This window comes from Tursiops truncatus, chromosome X, assembly GCF_011762595.2.
Source record: "Tursiops truncatus isolate mTurTru1 chromosome X, mTurTru1.mat.Y, whole genome shotgun sequence".
Lineage (NCBI taxonomy): Eukaryota > Metazoa > Chordata > Mammalia > Artiodactyla > Delphinidae > Tursiops > Tursiops truncatus.
In genome coordinates this window covers 4,707,853-4,726,982 of record NC_047055.1, presented here as the reverse complement: position 1 = coordinate 4,726,982, position 19,130 = coordinate 4,707,853, and the positions used below count along the sequence as shown (strand labels likewise).

The 19,130-nt window shown below is 37.7% G+C and overlaps 1 long non-coding RNA gene across 1 annotated transcript in view; it reads right to left on the bottom strand.

Annotated features, from left to right (window-relative positions):
- LOC109550582 (uncharacterized) overlaps positions 1-19,130 on the bottom strand; it is a 56,264-nt gene that overhangs the window by 3,734 nt on the left and 33,400 nt on the right. The gene's annotated exons all lie outside the window — the stretch shown is intronic.

Sequence of the window (19,130 nt, the reverse complement as noted above, 5' to 3'; positions counted from 1 at the left end):
GGGCCAGCGTGTTCCATTACAATTAGTACTTAGGGGAGCTATGGCCGCCTAATAGCCTTGCAGTTGTAAATTCACTCAGAAGGGATTATGTGCTCTTACTAACACAGTAGTGTTGGAGTAGGCTTTGCTCGATTACATACTTGGCCTCAAGCCTTCTATTCAAGGCATTACAAAAGCATCTCTCACAAACTCATCTACCAGGAAATCTGGCTTTTCCTCCTACATCAGTCCTAGACAACCACCAAAGAAAGATTTTATTTGCTCATTGAGTTTGCACTTTCTTGCTCTATTTCGGGAAATTATGATGCTTCCAGAAGCACTAAAGGATGAGGTACAGGAACATAATGTCACCCATTTAACCCTGGAAAACACAGTTCTTACATATTTATAAATTCTTTCTGCACACTAACTGATTACCAATCTTTGGAGGAAATGCTAAGAGCCCAGATGGCAATAATCTGAAGGAAGGGGAGCTAGTAAATGCCTTCAGATTAAGCTGAATAATAATAATAATGAAGAGGAATTTACAGACCCACTGGGGTATAGGTATTTCTTTTCCAGATGGAAAGAAAGAATTCATTTTTGGTAGACTTTTAGCAACGACTTTCCCACTAAGGAACCTTTGATGCGGTAGCCTGCTCACCTAGTTACAAACTATCTTAGAGTCTGTACAGGCAGACTTCAGCGATATTGCAGGTTCTGTTCCAACCACCACAATAAAGCGAGCAGCACAATAAATCGAATCACACAAATTCATTGGTTTCCTAGTGCATATAAAAGTCATGTTTATACTATACTGTAGCCTATTAAGTGTACAATAACATTATGTCTAAAAAAACAATGTATATACCTTAATTAAAAATACTTTATTGCTAAAAAATGCTAACCATTACCTGAGCCTTCAGCATGTAGTAATCCTTTTGCTGGTGGAGGGTTTGAAACATTGCTAGAATGATCAAAATATGACACGGACACGTGAAGTGAGCAAATGCAGCTGGAAAAATAGTGCTGACCGACTTGCTCGATGCAGGGTTGCCAAATATCAATTTGTAACAAAACGCAATGTCTGTGAAGCTCAATAAAACGAGGTATCCTGTACTTGGCCCCTTAGAGCTATTCAAGAAAAGCACAAAAAATAAATGCATGGTGATTATTAAACTCATATTGACCTGAAAATGAAGCGCTTTGTGACTCCCAAAAATGGTGTCCTGAAAAACACGTGAGGCAGTTACAGACAGGGCCTGGGAATTTGGGAAGCGTTCTAAGCATTCTCCTTCCTATTATTGGTGCTATATCACAAAAGCTACTTGGAGAATGGACTTGACAAAGCTTCGGCCAATAAGCTAGAGGAATAGATTCACACTGAAGTCTTCTGATGTTAAATTTTGTGGCCTACTACACATCCAAAATTCAAGTCATAGATCTCTGCTTTCAAGACAAGATTACAGCTACCCTTATTAAATGTGCAATCACCCCAGAAACAGACAACAGCCAGGTACATGAGAAAGCATGTCAGGAGACTTTTCCAGGACTGCCTTGACATTAAATACCCAACTGGATATTATCCCCATAAACCTCTCAAGTGTCCTAGAAATGCCAATACTTCAGCAAATAGTGACAGAATTGAGTCAGTAATCCTAGCAATTCCAACTTCAACAACTCACAGGGATCACATCTCAGATCATATGTCCTTTGTCCTTCACTGATATTGACAACATAACGCTCCAAATTTGAGAGAGGCGTTCTTTTTTTTTTTTTTTTTTTGGCTGTGCCGTGTGGCTTTTGGGATCATAGTTCCCCACCCTCTGCAGTGGAAGTGTGGAGTCCTAACCACTAAACCGCCAGGAAATTCCCAAGAGAGACATTCTTATAGGTAGGTTTTCAGCTGGAGATCTTTGATTGTAAGCAAAAAAAAAAAAAAAAGAATTCTGTGTAACTTGAGCAAAAATGAAAATGTATTGGAAGACTATAGGGAAGCTCAAAAGAAACTCATAGGAAAACTAAAGAACCAGGCTTGGAACAGCCAGGAACCAGGGACTCCAGAGGGTCTGGCACCACTCAGCAGCTTGACCCAAGCATATACCACCACTGGAATACATTCACTCAACCAATACATATTTACAAGTACCTACCCCATACCAGACACAGTTCTACATACTAGGGATATAGCAGTAAACAAAACAGACAACATCCCCATTCTTGTGGGTCTTTCATTCCAATAAGGGGAGAGAGACAATATTCCAAACAGAATAAACATTTAAAAAAGCCATGCTAGTCCAGTGGTTAAGACTTCGCCTTCCAATGCAGGGGGTGTGGGTTCAATCCCTGGTTAGGGAGCTAAGATCCTACATGCCTCGTGGCCAGAGAAAACAGACATATTACATACAGAAGAACAAACATAAGAATACAATAAACTTCTCATCAGAAACTATGCAAGCCAGAAGACAATGGAACAACTTTAAAGTACGGAAGAAAGAAACTGTCTACTTAGAATTTTATACCCAGGGAAAATATCTTTCAGAAACAAAAGCAAAATAATTTTCCAGACAAACAAAATCTGACATGATTCATTGCCATCAGACCTGCACTGCAAGAAATGTTAAAGGAATCAAACAGGAGGAAAATGATACCAGATGAAAACATGGATATATACACAGAAATAAAGAGATCTGGAAAAGATAAATATGTAAGTAAATATTGAAACAATTTCTTCACATTATTTTTAATGTCTTCAAAAACTGTTTAAAGCAACAATATACTATGCATTTTGGTGTTAATAACATACATAGAACAAAAATCTATCAAAATGATATCATGAAGGATAGGGGAGGAAAATGGAAGACTATTGTTGTGGGCTTCCCTGGCGGTGCAGTGGTTGGGAGTCTGCCTGCCAATGCAGGGGACATGGGTTCCAGCCCTGGTCCGGGAGGATCCCACATGCCGCGGACCAACTAAGCCCATGCTGAGTCTCTAGTGCTCTAGAGCCCACGAGCCACAACTACTGAAGGCCATGCACCACAACTGCTGAGGCCCGCATGCCTAGAGCCCATGCTCCGCAACAAGAGAAGCCACTGCAGTGAGAAGCCAGCGCACCGCAATGAAGAGTAGCCCCTGTCTGTTGCAACTAAAGAAAGCCCGCACAGCAATGAAGACCCAATGCAGCCAAAAATACATAAATAAATAAATAAATTTTTAAAAAGACTCTTGTAAGGTTCTCACAGTTTACTAAGAGGTATAACATCATTTAAAACTAGATCATGATAAGATAAAGATGCATATTGCATATACTAGGGCAACTACTAAAAGGGTCAAAGAGGCGGAGCCAATAAGCCAAGAGAGGAGACTACATGGAATACTAACAAGAATATTCAAATAATACTAACAAGTTCAGGAAAGAAAGAAAACGACATTTATAAGACATTCCATCCACTAACAGCACAAAGATATACCGATGTTGGGCCATAAAACATGTCTCAATATATTTAAAATAATTGAAATTATACAGAGACATTTCTACAGTCACAGTGGAATTAAACTAGAAATAAATAACAAAAATATCTGGACAAGTCCCAAATAGTTGGAAGTTTAGAAAAGCTACTGAACATTACTTTTAATTCCAGTCAAGACAAAGTATGGAAGGGATTTACCCTCCCACTTGAAACAACTGAAAACAAACTAGACAAAATATGCAAACCACGTCACTCAAGACACTGGACGTGAGGCAATGCAAAACAATTATCTCTGAAATATAAAAAACAAGTGAGGTGAGTCCTAATATTGCTTCACATTACCAGCTGGAGAAAGTTTCCAGGGTACAGCAAGGGAGGGGGAACCTAGGCAGGCCCCCTGAATTGGGTACACAGAGATGGGAGTCTGACAAAAAGAGGGTGACTAGAGTTCATATGATAGAGTACGAGAGAGGTGAGAGCTGAAAATAAAGAGGAGTCCAGAGATCTTCAGGGTCTCCCTCAAATATTCAGAAAAGTACTGATTAGTGCATGCAAGTGAGAAAACTACCCAAGGCCAGGGAAATAACCACCAAAAACGATTACAGGGAGCAGTGCTCAGAGATCACACACAGTCAGGAATAATACCTCTTGTCTACAGTCAGTGTGGGAGATCTCATAATTAAGTGAGCATCAGTTAGAGCTGTGGTTCCCAAATGGAAGGCACTTTTGTCCCTAAGGCGACATTTGGCAATATCTGGAGACATTTTTGTTGTCACAACAGGGGGCATGCTACTGGCATATAGTTTGTAAGGGCCAGGGATACTGTTAAACATTCTACAATGCACAGGACAGTCCTCCACCACAAGGAATTATCTGTCCCCAAATATCATTAGAACTGAGGTTGAGAAATCCTAGGTTAAAATAATAAAAAGAATGTTGCCTCGGTAGTGGTGAAAAATAAACCCCAGACTAAACCCTATTCTTGCCCCAACTAACAAAATTTAGCTCATGCAAGACCTGAAAGCATCAAACTATTTCCACATAACTGCATCCCAGAACAAAGCTCAAGAATATTTATTCAATATCCAATAAGGTAAAACTGACAATCCCCAACATCTAATAAAAAATTATGAGACAGGCAAAGAAGAAGAAAAACATAACCCATAATGAGGGGGAAAATCTGTTGAAGTTGACAGAGAAATAATAGATGGTGAAATTAATAGAAAAGGACATTAAAATAATTAGTATAACTATATTCCATATGTTCAAGAAGCTATAGGAAAGGTTGGACATGTTAAGTAGAGGAATGGTACATGTGAAATGATCCAAATTAACTTCTAGACATGAAAACTAAAATGGCGAAGATGAAAAATATACTCGATAGGCTTAATGACAGACTACACATTGCAGATGAAAAGATTACGAAGACATAACAATATATACCATCTAAAATGAAACACGGAGTGAAAACAAACTAAAAGCATAAATAAATAAACAGAGCATCAGTGAAATATGGCACAACTTCAAGCAACCAAATATATATACAATTGAAGTCCCCAAAAGACAGAGGAGAGAGGGGCTATTCAAAAAATGTTTAAAGAAATAATGGCCAAAACCTTTCAAGAGTTAATGACAACTATAAAGCAGCAGATTCATGAAGCTTAACAAACCCAAGGATAAGAAACAGAAGAAAGCTACATTAACACATATCATAATCAAATTGCTTGAAATCAGTGATAAAAAGAAAATCTTAGAAGTAGCCAGAGGAAAAAAGAATAATATACTATGTATAGAGGAAAAAAGGTGAAGATAACAGAAGATTTCTCATTGTAAATCATACTATGTGATTCCATTCATATGAAAGTCCAGAATAGGGATCCATAGAGACAGAGAGTACATCAGTGACTGCTTAATGCTGGGGGGAGAGTGAGGACAAAGTGTAGGGAGTGATAGCTAAAAGATACAGGGTTTTTTCTTCAGATGATAAAAATAATCTAAACTTGACTGTGGTGATGGTCGAACATACCTCTGAACATATTAAAAACCATTGAATTGTATACTTTAAATGGGTGAATTATATGGTATATGAATAAATCTCAGTAAAGATGCTTAAAAAGATAATGGACTATTTTAAAGACAAAAGCAACAACATTGCACTGGGAGATTTATAATATAGGTAGAAGTATAATGAATGAAAACTATAGCACTAAGGTGCGGAGGGAAGAAATTGAAGTATACTTCTACATGATTCTCATACTTTATTTGAAACAGTATAATGTCACTTGAAGACAGATTGTGATAAGTACAAAATGTATATTATAAACCTTACAAGAAACACTGAATAACAAAACAGAGTTATAGCTAATAAGCCAACAAAGGAGATAAAATGGAAACATAAAAAACACTCAATTCATCCAAAAGATGGCAGAAAAAGAGAAACAAAGAACAGATGGGACAAATAGAAAACAAATAGAAAATGATAGATTTAAACCCAACAGTAATGAGAATCAGATTACAATAAACAGGCTAAACACCACACACACAAAAGGTAGACATAATCAGATTGGATTAAAAAAAAGCAAAACCTAACTATATGCTGCCCACAACAAAGCCACTCTAAATATAAAGAAAAAATAGGCTAAAATTTAATTCTGACACTAGTCCAAAGAAAGCTGGCATTGCTATATTAATATCAGACAAAGTAGATTTCAGAAGAAAGAATATTATTAGAGATAACGAAGATCATTTTATAATGTTAAAGGTGTCAATTTATCAATAGAACATAACAATCTAAACATTTGTGAACCTAAGAACTGACCTTCTAATATATAAAGAAAAACTAAAAGAACTTGAAAATTAACTAGAAAAATCACCATTATAATTGGTGATTACAATACTCCTCTCTCAATAACTGAAAGTATGTACATAAAATTCAGCAACACTATAGAAGACCTGAACAAGAAAATCAGTCCATTGGACCTCATTGACATATATAGCAGAAATCACACTTTGTTTTCAAATGCACATGGAATATTTACCAAGAAAGCCCATACTGTGGGCCTTAACACAAGTCAAATTAAATATTAAAAGACTCAAGTTATATAAAGTATGTTCTCTGACCGCTATAGAATTAAAGTAGAAATCAGTTAAGAGAAAGATATCTGAAAAATCCCCAAATATTTGTACTCTAAATAAAATACATATATATAACTTATGAGACAAAGAAGAAATCAAAATGGAAATTTTAAAATGTATTAAACTAAATGAAAATGAAAATATACATATCCAAATTTATGGGAGACAGCTAAAGCAGTACTTAGAAGAAAATTTATAGCATTATACACCTCTGTTAGAAAAGAAGAAAGGTCTCAGATCATTGACCTCAGCTTGTACATTAAAGAACTAGAAAAAAAAAAAGAGCAAATGAGCAAACTAAGCATAAGAATGGAAATAATAAAGATCAGAGCAGAATCATTGAAATAGAAAACAAAAACAATAGAGAAAATCAATAAAATAGAAATCCGGTTCACTGAGTCAGTCTATAAAATTGATAAACACCTAGCCATGATGATGAGGGAAAAAAGTGAAAAGACATAAATTATCAATATCACAAATGAGAGAGGTAACATCACTAAAGATTCTGCAGCTATTAAAAGACCACAAGAGGATATTATGTTTCAACACATGAAAATCATTCAGTGTAATACACCAGATTAACAAAATAAAGGAAAAAAAATACATGATCATCTCAGTTGATACAGAAAACATTTGAGAAAATTCAATGCCCTTTAATGATTAAAAAAAAACACAATAAACTAGGAATAGAAGGAAACTAACTCAGCAGGGACAGAGTTTTAGCTGTATAAGATGAAAAGAGTTCTGGAGATGGACGGTAGGGATGGTTGCACAATAATGTGAATGTACTTAATACCACTGAACTGGATAATTGTAAAGGGTTAAAATGATAAATTGTATGTTATGTATATTTTACTTCAATTTAAAAATGAAGGGGAAGATGGTGGAAGAGTAAGACGTGGATATCACCTTCCTCCCCACAGATACAACAGAAATACATCTACACAGGGAACAACTCCTACAGAACACATACTGACTGCTGGCAGAAGACCTCACACCTCCCAAAAGGCAAGAAAGTCCTCACGTACCTGGGTAGGGCAAAAGAAAAAGAATAAACAGAGACAAAAGGATAGGGACGGGACCTGCACCAGTGGGAGGGAGCTGTGAAGGAGGAAAGGTTTCCACACACTAGGAAGCCCCTTCGCGGGCAGAGACTGCGGGTGGTGGAGGGGGGGAAGCTTCGGAGGCGAGGAGGAGAGCGCAGCAAAGGGGTGTGGAAGGAAAAGCGGAGAGATTCCCGCACAGAGGATCAGGGCCGACCGGCACTCACCAGCCCGAGAGGCTTGTCTGCTCACCCGCCGGGGCGGGTGGGGCTGCGAGCTGAGGCTCGGGCTTCGGTCGGAGCGCCGGGAGAGGACTGGGGTTGGCGGCTTGAACATAGCCTGAAGGGGTTAGTGCACCACGGCTAGCCAGGAGGGAGTCCGGGGAAAAGTCTGCACCTGCCGAAGAGGCAAGAGACTTTTTCTTCCCTCTTTATTTCCTGGTGTGTGAGGAGAGGGGTTTAAGAGCACTGCTTAAAGGAGCTCCAGAGACGGGCGCGAGCCGCGGCTAAAAGCGCGAACCCCAGAGATGGGCGCGAGCCGCGGCTAAAAGCGCGGACCCCAGAGACGGGCATGAGACGCTAAGGCTGCTGCTGCCGACACCAAGAAGCCTGTGGGCGAGCACAGGTCACTATCCACACCCCCCTTCTGAGGAGCCTGTGCACCCCGACACTGCCAGGTTCCCGGGATCCAGGGACAACTTACCCGGGAGAACGCACGGCACGCCTCAGGCTGGTTCAACATCACGCCGGCCTCTGCCGCTGCAGGCCCACCCTGCACTCCGTGCCCCTCCCTCCCCCCGCTGGCCTGAGTGAGCCAGAGCCCCCGACTCAGCGGCTCCTTTAACCCCATCCTGCCTGAGCGAAGAACAGACGCCCTCCGGTGACCTACAGGCAGAGGTGGGGCCAAATCCAAAGCTGAGCCCCGGGAGCTGTGAGAACAAAGAAGAGAAAGGGGAATCTCTCCCAGCAGCCTCAGAAGCAGTGGATTAAAGCTCCACAATCAACTTGATATGCCCTGCATCTGTGGAATACCTGAATAGACAACCAATCATCCCAAATTAAGGAAGTGGACTTTAGGAGCAAGATCTATGATTTTTTTCCCTTTTCCTCTTTTTGTGAGTGTGTATGTGTATGCTTCTGTGTGAGATTTTGTCTGTATAGTTTTGCTTCCACAATTTGTCCTAGGGTGCTATCCATCCATTTTTTTTTTGGTTTTTTTTTTTGGTTTGTTTTTCTTTAAAAAAATTTTTTTTTTTGCTTATAATAATTTTTTAATAACTTTATTTTATTTTATCTTACTTTATTTTAACTTCTTTCTTTCTTTCTTTCCTTACTTCCCTCCTTCCTTTCTTCCTTCCTTCCCTCCTTCCTTTCTTCCTTCCTTCCCTCCTCCCCTCCCTCCCTCCCTACTTCTTTCTTTCCTTCTTTCCTTCCTTCCTTCTTTCTTTCTTTCTTTCTTTCTTTCTTTCTTTCTTCCTACTTCTTCTCCCTTTTATTCTGAGCCGAGTGGATGAAAGGTTCTTGGTGCTGCAGCCAGGAGTCAGTGCTGTGTCTCTGAGGTGGGAGAGCCAACTTCAGGACACTGGTCCACAAGAGACCTCCCAGCTCCACATAATAACAAATGGCGAAAATCTCCCAGAGATCTGCATCTCAACACCAGCACCCACCTTCACTCAACAACCAACAAGCTACAGTGCTGGACACCCTATGCCAAACAACTAGCAAGACAGGAACACAACCCCACCCATTAGCAGAGAGGCTGCCTAAAATCATAATAAGGCCACAGACACCCCAAAACACACCACCAGACGTGGACCTGCCAACCAGAAAGACAAGACCCAGCCTCATCCACCAGAACACAGGCACTAGTCCCCTCTACCAGGAAGCCTACACAACCCACTGAACCAACCTTAGCCACTGGGGACAGACACCAAAAACAACGGGAACTACGAACCTGCAGCCTGCAAAAAGGAGACCCCAAACACAGTAAGATAAGCAAAATGAGAAGACAGAAAAACACACAGCAGATGAAGGAGCAAGATAAAAACCCACCAGACCTAACAAATGAAGAGGAAATAGGCAGTCTACCTGAAAAAGAATTCAGAATAATGATAGTAAAGATGATCCAAAATCTTGGAAATAGAATACACAAAATGCAAGAAACATTTAACAAGGACCTAGAAGAACTAAAGATGAAACAAGCAACAATGAACAACACAATAAATGAAATTAAAAATAGTCTGTAAGGGATCAATAGCAGAATAACTGAGGCAGAAGAACAGATAACTGACCTGGAAGATAAAATAGTGGAAATAACTACTGCAGAGCAGAATAAAGAAAAAAGAATGAAAAGAACTGAGGGCAGTCTCAGAGACCTCTGGGACAACATTAAACACACCAACATTCGAATTATAGGGGTTCCAGAACAAGAAGACAAAAAGAAAGGGACTGAGAAAATATTTGAAGAGATTATGGTTGAAAACTTCCCTAATATGGGAAAGGAAATAGTCAATCACGTCCAGGAAGCACAGAGAGTCCCATACAGGATAAATCCAAGTGGAAATACACCAAGACACATATTAATCAAACTGTCAAAAATTAAATACAAAGAAAACATATTAAAAGCAGCAAGAGAAAAACAACAAATAACACACAAGGGAATCCCCATAAGGTTAACAGCTGATCTTTCAGCAGAAACTCTGCAAGCCAGAAGGGACTGGCAGGACATATTTAAAGTGAAGAAGGAGAAAAACCTGCAACCAAGATTACTCTACCCAGCAAGGATCTCATTCAGATTTGATGGAGAAATTAAAACCTTTACAGACAAGCAAAAGATGAGAGTTCATCACCACCAAACCAGCTTTACAACAAATGCTAAAGGAACTTCTCTAGGCAAGAAACACAAGAGAAGGAAAAGACCTACAATAACAAACCCAAAACAATTAAGAAAATGGGAATAGGAACATACATATCGAAAATTACTTAAATGTAAATGGATTAAGTGCTCCCACCAAAAGATACAGATTGGCTGAATGGATACAAAAACAAGACCCATATATATGCTGTCTACAAGAGACCCACTTCAGACCTAGAGACACAAACAGACTGAAAGTAAGGGGATGGAAAAAGATATTCCATGCAAATGGAAACCAAAAGAAAGCTGGAGTAGCAATTCTCATATCAGACAAAATAGACTTTAAAATAAAAACTATTAGAAGAGACAAAGAAGGACACTACATAATGATCAAGGGATCGATCCAAGAAGAAGATATAACAATTGTAAATATTTACGCACCCAACATAGGAGCACCTCAATACATAAGGTAAATAGTAACACCAATAAAAGGGGAAATCGACAGTAACACATTCATAGTAGGGGACTTAAACACCCCACTTTCACCAATGGACAGATCATCCAAAATGAAAATAAATAAGGAAACACAAGCTTTTAATGATACATTAAACAAGATGGACTTAATTGATATTTATAGGACATTCCATCCAAAAGCAACAGAATACACATTTTTCTCAATTGCTTATGGAATATTCTCCAGGATATATCATATATTGGGTCACAAATCAAGGCTTGGTAAATTTAATAAAATTGAAATTGTATCAAGTATCTTTTCCGACCACAATGCTATGAGACTAGATATCAATTACAGGAAAAGAACTGTAAAAAATACAAACACATGGAGGCTAAACAATACACTACTTAATAACGAAGTGATCACAGAAGAAATCAAAGAGGAAATCAAAAAATACCTAGAAATAAATGACAATGGAGACACAACGAGCCAAAACCTATGGGATGCAGCAAAAGCAGTTCTAAGAGGGAAGTTTATAGCAATATAATCCTACCTTAAGAAACAGGAAACATCTCGAATAAACAACCTAACCTTGCACCTCAAGCAATTAGAGAAAGAAGAACAAATAAAACCCAAAGTTAGCAGAAGGAAAGAAATCATAAAAATCAGATCAGAAATAAATGAAAAGGAAATGAAGGAAACTATAGCAAAGATCAATAAAACTAAAAGCTGGTTCTTTGAGAAGATAAACAAAATTGATAAACCATTAGCCAGACTCATCAAGAAAAAAAGGGAGAAGACTCAAATCAATAGAATTAGAAATGAAAAAGGAGAAGTAACAACTGACACTGCAGAAATACAAAAGCTCATGAGAGATTACTACAAGCAACTCTATGCCAATAAAATGGAAAACCTGGAAGAAATGGACAAATTCTTAGAAATGCACAACCTGCCAAGACTGAATCAGGAAGAAATAGAAAATATGAACAGACCAATCACAAGCACTGGAATTGACACTGTGATTAAAAACTTTTCAACAAACAAAAGCCCAGGACCAGATGGCTTCCCAGGCAAATTCTATCAAACATTTAGAGAAGAGCTAACACCTTTCCTTCTCAAACTCTTCCAAAATATAGCAGAGGGAGGAACACTCCCAAACTCATTCCACGAGGCCACCATCACCCTGATGCAAAAACCAGACAAGGATGTCACAAAGAAAGAAAACTACAGGCCAATATCACTAATGAACATAGATGCAAAAATCCTCAACAAAATACTAGCAAACAGAATCCAACAGCACATTAAAAGGATCATACACCATGATCAAGTGGGGTTTATTCCAGGAATGCAAGGATTCTTCAATATACGCAAATCAATCAACGTGATACACCATATTAACAAATTGAGGGAGAAAAACTATATAATCATCTCAATAGATGCAGAGAAAGCTTTCGACAAAATTCAACACCCATTTGTGATAAAAACCCTGCAGAAAGTAGGCATAGAGGGAAATTTGCTCAACATAATGAAGTCCATATACGACAAGTCCACAGCCAACATCGTCCTCAATGGTGAAAAACTGAAAGCATTTCCATGAAGATCAGGAACAAGACAAGGTTGCCCACTGTCACCAGTCTTATTCAACATAGTTTTGGAAGTTTCAGCCACAGCAATCAGAGAAGAAAAGGAAATAAAAGGAATCCAAATCAGAAAAGCAGAAGTAAAGCTGTCACTGTTTGCAGATGACATGATACTATACATAGAGAATCCTAAAGATGCTACCAGAAAACTACTAGAGCTAATCAATGAATTTGGTAAAGTACCAGGATACAAAATTAATGCATAGAAATCTCTAGCATTCCTATACACTAATGATGAAAAATCTGAAAGTGAAATCAAGAAAACACTCCCATTTACCATTGCAACAAAAAGAATAAAATACCTAGGAATAAACCTACCTAAGGAGACAAAAGACCTGTATGCAGAAAATTATAAGACACTGATGAAAGAAATTAAAGATGATAGAAATAGATGGAGAGATAGACCGTGTTCTTGGATTGGAAGAATCAACATTGTGAAAATGACTCTACTACCCAAAGCAATCTACAGATTGCATGCAATCCCTATCAAACTACCACTGGCATTTTTCACAGAACTAGAACAAAAAATTTCACAATTTGTATGGAAACACAAAAGACCCTGAACAGCCAAAGCAATCTTGAGAATGAAAAACAAAGCTGGAGGAATCAGGCTCCCTGACTTCAGACTATACTACAAAGCTACAGTAATCAAGGCAGTATGGTACTGGCACAAAAACAGAAAGATAGATCAATGGAACAGGATAGAAAGTCCAGAGATAAACCCACGCACATATGGTCACCTGATCTTTGATAAAGGAGGCAGAAATGTGCAGTGTAGAAAGGACAGCCTCTTCAATAAGTGGTGCTGGCAAAAGTGGACAGGTACATGTAAAAGTATGAGATTAGATCACTCCCTAACACCATACACAAAAATAAGCTCAAAATGGATTAAAGACCTAAATGTAAGGCCAGATACTATCAAACTCTTAGAGGAAAACATAGGCAGAACACTCTGTGACATAAATCACAGCAAGATTCTTTTTGACCCACCTCCTAGAGAAATGGAAATAAAAACAAAAATAAACAAATGGGACCTAATGAAACTTCAAAGCTTTTGCACAGCAAAGGAAACCATAAACAAGACCAAAAGGCAACCCTCAGAATGGGAGAAAATATTTGCAAATAAAGCAACTGACAAAGGATTAATCTCCAAAATTTACAAGCAGCTCATGCAGCTCAATAACAAAAAAACAAACAACCCAATCCAAAAATGGACAGAAGACCTAAATAGACATTTCTCCAAAGAAGATATACAGACTGCCAACAAACACATGAAAGAATGCTCAACATCACTAATCATTAGAGAAATGCAAATCCAAACTACAATGAGATATCATCTCACACCAGTTCAGAATGGACATCATCAAAAAATCTAGAAACAATAAATGCTGGAGAGGGTGTGGAGAAAAGGAAACCCTCTTGCACTGCTGGTGGGAATGTGAATTGGTACAGCCACTATGGAGAACAGTACGGAGGTTCCTTAAAAAACTACAAATAGAACTACCATATGACCCAGCAATCCCACTACTGGGCATATACCCTGAGAAAACCATAATTCAAAAAGTGTCATGTACCACAATGTTCATTGCAGCTCTATTTACAATAGCCAGGAGGTGGAAACAACCTAAGTGTCCATTATTGGATGAATGGATAAAGAAGATGTGGCACATATATACAATGGAATATTACTCAGCCATAAAAAGAAATGAAATTGAGCTATTTGTAATGAGGTGGTTGGACCTCGAGTCTGTCATACAGAGTGAACGTCAGAAAGAGAAAGACAAATACCATATGCTAACACAGATGTAAGGAATTTAAGGGGAAAAATGTCATGAAGAACCTAGGGATAAGACAGGAATAAAGACACAGACGTAGAGAATGGACTTGAGGACACGGGGAGGGGGAAGGGTAAGCTGGGATGAAGTGAGAGAGTGGCATGGACATATATACACTACCAAATGCAAAATCGATAGATAGTGGGAAGCAGCCTCATAGCACAGGTAGATCAGCTTTGTGCTTTGTGACCGCCTAGAGGGTGGGATAGGGAGGGTGGGAGGGAGGGAGATGCAAGAGATATGGGAACATATGTATATGTATAACTGATTCACTTTGTTATAAAGCAGAAACTAACACACCATTGTAAAGCAATTATACTCCAATAAAGATGTAAAAAAAAAGATTTGTATAACAGTTTGCCATTTAGAAACTTATTTCATATCTATTGACTTAGTTAATCTTCATAGCAATCCTTTGCTGTTGAAGTGGGAGTAGTACTGATAACTCCTACTCAGTGCTTACTCTGCACTAAGCTCAGAGGATAGACAAGTACAATTACTAATTCTACAGACGATGAAACTGACTCTTGGAAAAGGAAGTATTGAAATTTCAGCTCAGTTATTCCTCATTTTTTAAAAAAATTAAAAATAAAAATGAAAAATGGTATGAATAACTTTGTGCCAATATGTATGTCAATTCGGATGAAATGGACAAATTTCTTGAAAGACACAGGTTACCAAGGCTCATTAAAGAAGATATATGTAACCTGAAAAGTGCTGAACACATTAAAGAAATCGAAGAGCTGTTTACAACTTTCCACAAAGTAAACTCTAGGCCCAGATACCTTCAGAGGTAAACTTTAGCAAATATGTTTTACAAATTTATATTCAAACACTTCCAGAAAATTGATTAGGAGGATCTCCTATTCTAACTAACTCTCCAACTAATTCTATGAAGCCAGTATTACTGGTAAACTCAAACCAGGTAAAGACATTAAATGAAAAGAAAACTCCAGGTAGATATCCTTCCTGAACATAGCTATACATTTCTAAGACAACATTATCAAATCAAATCCAACAGCATGAAAAAAAGATCATGACCAAATGGAGTTTATCCCAGGAATACAAAGTATATTTAACATTCAGCAATTAGTTAATGTAATTTACCATTTTAACAGACTAAAGAAGGAAAACCATGAGACCATCTCAACAGAAGGAGAAAAGGCCCTTGAAAAGTTCAACATCCATTCATAATTGAACCTGTCAACAAAACTAGGAATGGAAGGGAACTTCCTCAATCTAAAAAAAAACATGTTAAAAAAACCCACTAAAATCAACGTCATACTTAATGGTGAAAGGCTGAGTGCTTTTCCCTTAAAATCAGGAACAAGCAAGGATGTCTACTCCCATCACTTCTGTTCAACACTGTACTGGAGCTCCTAGCTATTGCAATAAGGCAGTGAAATATATGGGAAAATAAATAAATATATACATATAAACAAATTCCTTTCCGCCACAAACAACATGATCATGTACACAGAATATCCTAAGAAACTTATAAGATGTTAACTAGAATTAGTAAGTGATTTTCGCAAGGTCGAAGGGTACAAGGTTACTATGTAATAACCAGTTGTAATTCTAAATACTAGTAGAAAACAATTAGAAATTGAAATTTAAAAAACAATACAATTTATTACGGGATTTAAAAACCCCAGAAAATATGAGGGATAGACTTAATCAAATAAGTATACTGAAAACCCCAAAACACTTTTGAGAAAAATTAAAGGCACAAGTAAACAAAGAGATTTGTCAAGTTCGTGGGACGAAGGCTCAATATTGTTAAGATGTTAGTTCTCCCCAAATTGATCATTAGATTCAACCTAATCACAATCAAACCCTAACAGGATATTTTAATAATAATTGTCACACTGATTCTAAAAGTTATATAGAAATGGAAGGACTTAGAATATCCAAAGGAACATTTAAAAATAAAGAGTTTAGAAGGCTTACCCTATTTAATTGCAATGCCACAGTAAGCAAGACAATGTGGTATTGGCATAAGGATACATGCATAGATCAATGGAAAAGAATAGTCCAGAAATAGAGCCATGTATATATGACCAATTGATTTTCAACAGGTGCCAAGGTAATTCAATAGGAAAAAAAAATCTTTCAACAAATAATGCTGGAATAACTGGGTGCCCATATGGAAAAAAGCAAACCTTGACCCTTACATCACACCACATGCAAAATTAATTCATGAAAGGATTATAGAATAAAAGCTAAAAATATGAAACTTTGATAAGGCATCACAAGAGAAAATAGTTGTGGCTTTGGGGTAGGCAAAATTTTGTTAAATTGGATGAAAATAGCATGATGTATAAAAGAAAAATTGACAAATTGGACTTCACAAATTAAAAAGTATCTGGTCCTCAAAAGAAAACATTAGCAAAATGAAAAATCAAGTTAAGGGAAAGGAGAAAATATTTGTAATACATATATCTGACAAAAAGAATCGTATACAGAATGTACAAACAAATCTTACAGGACAATGATAAGAAAACAAACCACCCAATTAGAAAATCAACAAAAGATTTGGACAGACTAGTCATAAAAGATGCTATACAAATGGTCAACAAGCACATGAATAGATATGCCACACCACAAATCATCAAAAAAAAATGCAATTTAAAACCACGTGAAGCATCTCTAATAACTAATACTAAAAAGATTTTTAATACCAAATGTTGGCAAGGATGTGAAGTGACTAAAACTCCCATTCACTGCTGATGAGAATGTAAGATGATACATCCAATTTGAAAACTGACAGTTTCTTAAAATGTTAAGAAACACCTAACTTATGACCTAGCAATCCCACTGCTAAGTATTTACCCAAGTGAATTAAATATAAAATGTTCACGGCGTATTTATTCACAATACTCAAAAATTGAAAACAGCTCAAATATTCCAAAACATATGAATGGGTAAATAATTGTGGTGTATTTATACAATAGAATACTATTACACGATTAAAAAAGGACTATTGATCCACACAACATTTATGAATCACCAAAATATTAGTGTTAGCAAAAGAAGCCAAACACAAAAAGAGTACATGTACTGTGTTTCCATTTTTATGAAACTCTAGGAAAAATATATCTAATCTATAGTGATGGGAGGCAGATCACTGGGAGTAGGGTGTGGAGATGGACCAGAAAGAGGCACAGGAAAATCTTTTAGGGCAATGGAAGTATTCTATATCTTGATTGTGGTTGTGGTTACACAGCTGTATACCATCCAACTATAAAATAAAATGTACCCATTTAAAATGTAGGTAAACTATACATCTGGATAACTTAAAATGTATGAATGGCCAAAATCCAAAAACTGACGATACCGATTGTTGGCAAAGATGTCACATAACAAGAGTTCTCATTCATTGCTGGAGGGAATGCAAAATGATACAACTCTGGAAGACAATTTCTTACAGACAGTTTCTTACAAAGCTGAACATAGTCTTACCATCCAGTCCACTAATTGTGCTTCTAGATATTTACCCAGATATATCTGTCCTGGATGGAATCCTGGAACAGAAAAGGGAACTTAGGTAAAAACTAAGGAAATCTAAATTAAGTCTGGATCTTAATAATAATCTTATATTGGTATTGGCTTATTAACTGTGGCAAATGTACCATACTAATGTAAGATGTTAATAATATGGGAGACTGGGTGTGGGGTATATGGGAACCCTGTATTATCTTTGCAATTTTTCTGTGAAACTAAAATTATTCTAAAGTAAAGTTTACGTAAAAAAAAAAAAACAAACCTGATGCCTGATCCAACTCCCCAGAAATTCTGATTTAATTCGTCAGCTTTGCAGCCTGAGCACTGGGAGTTTTGAAATCTCTCCAGGTGATTCTAAGGTGCAGCCAGGTTTGAGAACTCTAGGATGAGAGCCTGAGGGTGAGGACTCCAATCTGGACAAGTGCCAGGAGCTATACACATATCCACAGTGCCTCTTGTGCCAAATTTAACCTCATAAAATCATATTTCCTCAGCAGATAATGTTGCCCTTTTTATAGAATAAATAGGTGGAACCAGACAAAATATCTTTTCTTATTATCCTAGATTAAATAGCGCTGTTCCAAAGAGCTTTCTGTAATGATGAAAATGTTCTATATCTACTCTCCAAGATGGCAGCCGCTAGCCGCCATGTGGCCATTGAGTACTTGAAATGTGGCAAGACTGAAGAAGTGAAATTTTCATTTCATTTCGTTTCATTAATTCAAACTTAAATAGCCACATGCGACTAGTGACTACTGTATAGGACAGCACTGCTCTATAAAAACACAATCAAATCCCTAAGAAAAGGCTTCTCAATGTTCTTTTTTGTATTTGGACTAAGTTTTTCTCTCTCCAACTTTTTTCTTCCTACAGTTGGAGTCTCCTATTTGCTAGGAGGCGCTTGTACTTTAAAACAGCAGGACAAGTGCTACCTCACTCCCCTACCTTAGCAGCAGAAGGGTTTGGCATCCTTCCTGGGCCTCCCCAACCTGTGGTGGTGCCTGGTGCCGCTGTTGGCTGCAGGAAGCAGCCATTGTGCCCTTGGAGGAGGGCGTTTCGTCCCATCCCTGACACCCCTTCCTGGAGTATTTTGGTTCAGTCCAACATTAATTTTTCAACTGCTCTCTCTGGAGTTAATTCCAAACTCCTAGAGAAGAAAGGAAAATAGGGTCCCCTGGCAGAGGGATGCAGATGTTCTGCTATTTATCTCCATTTAA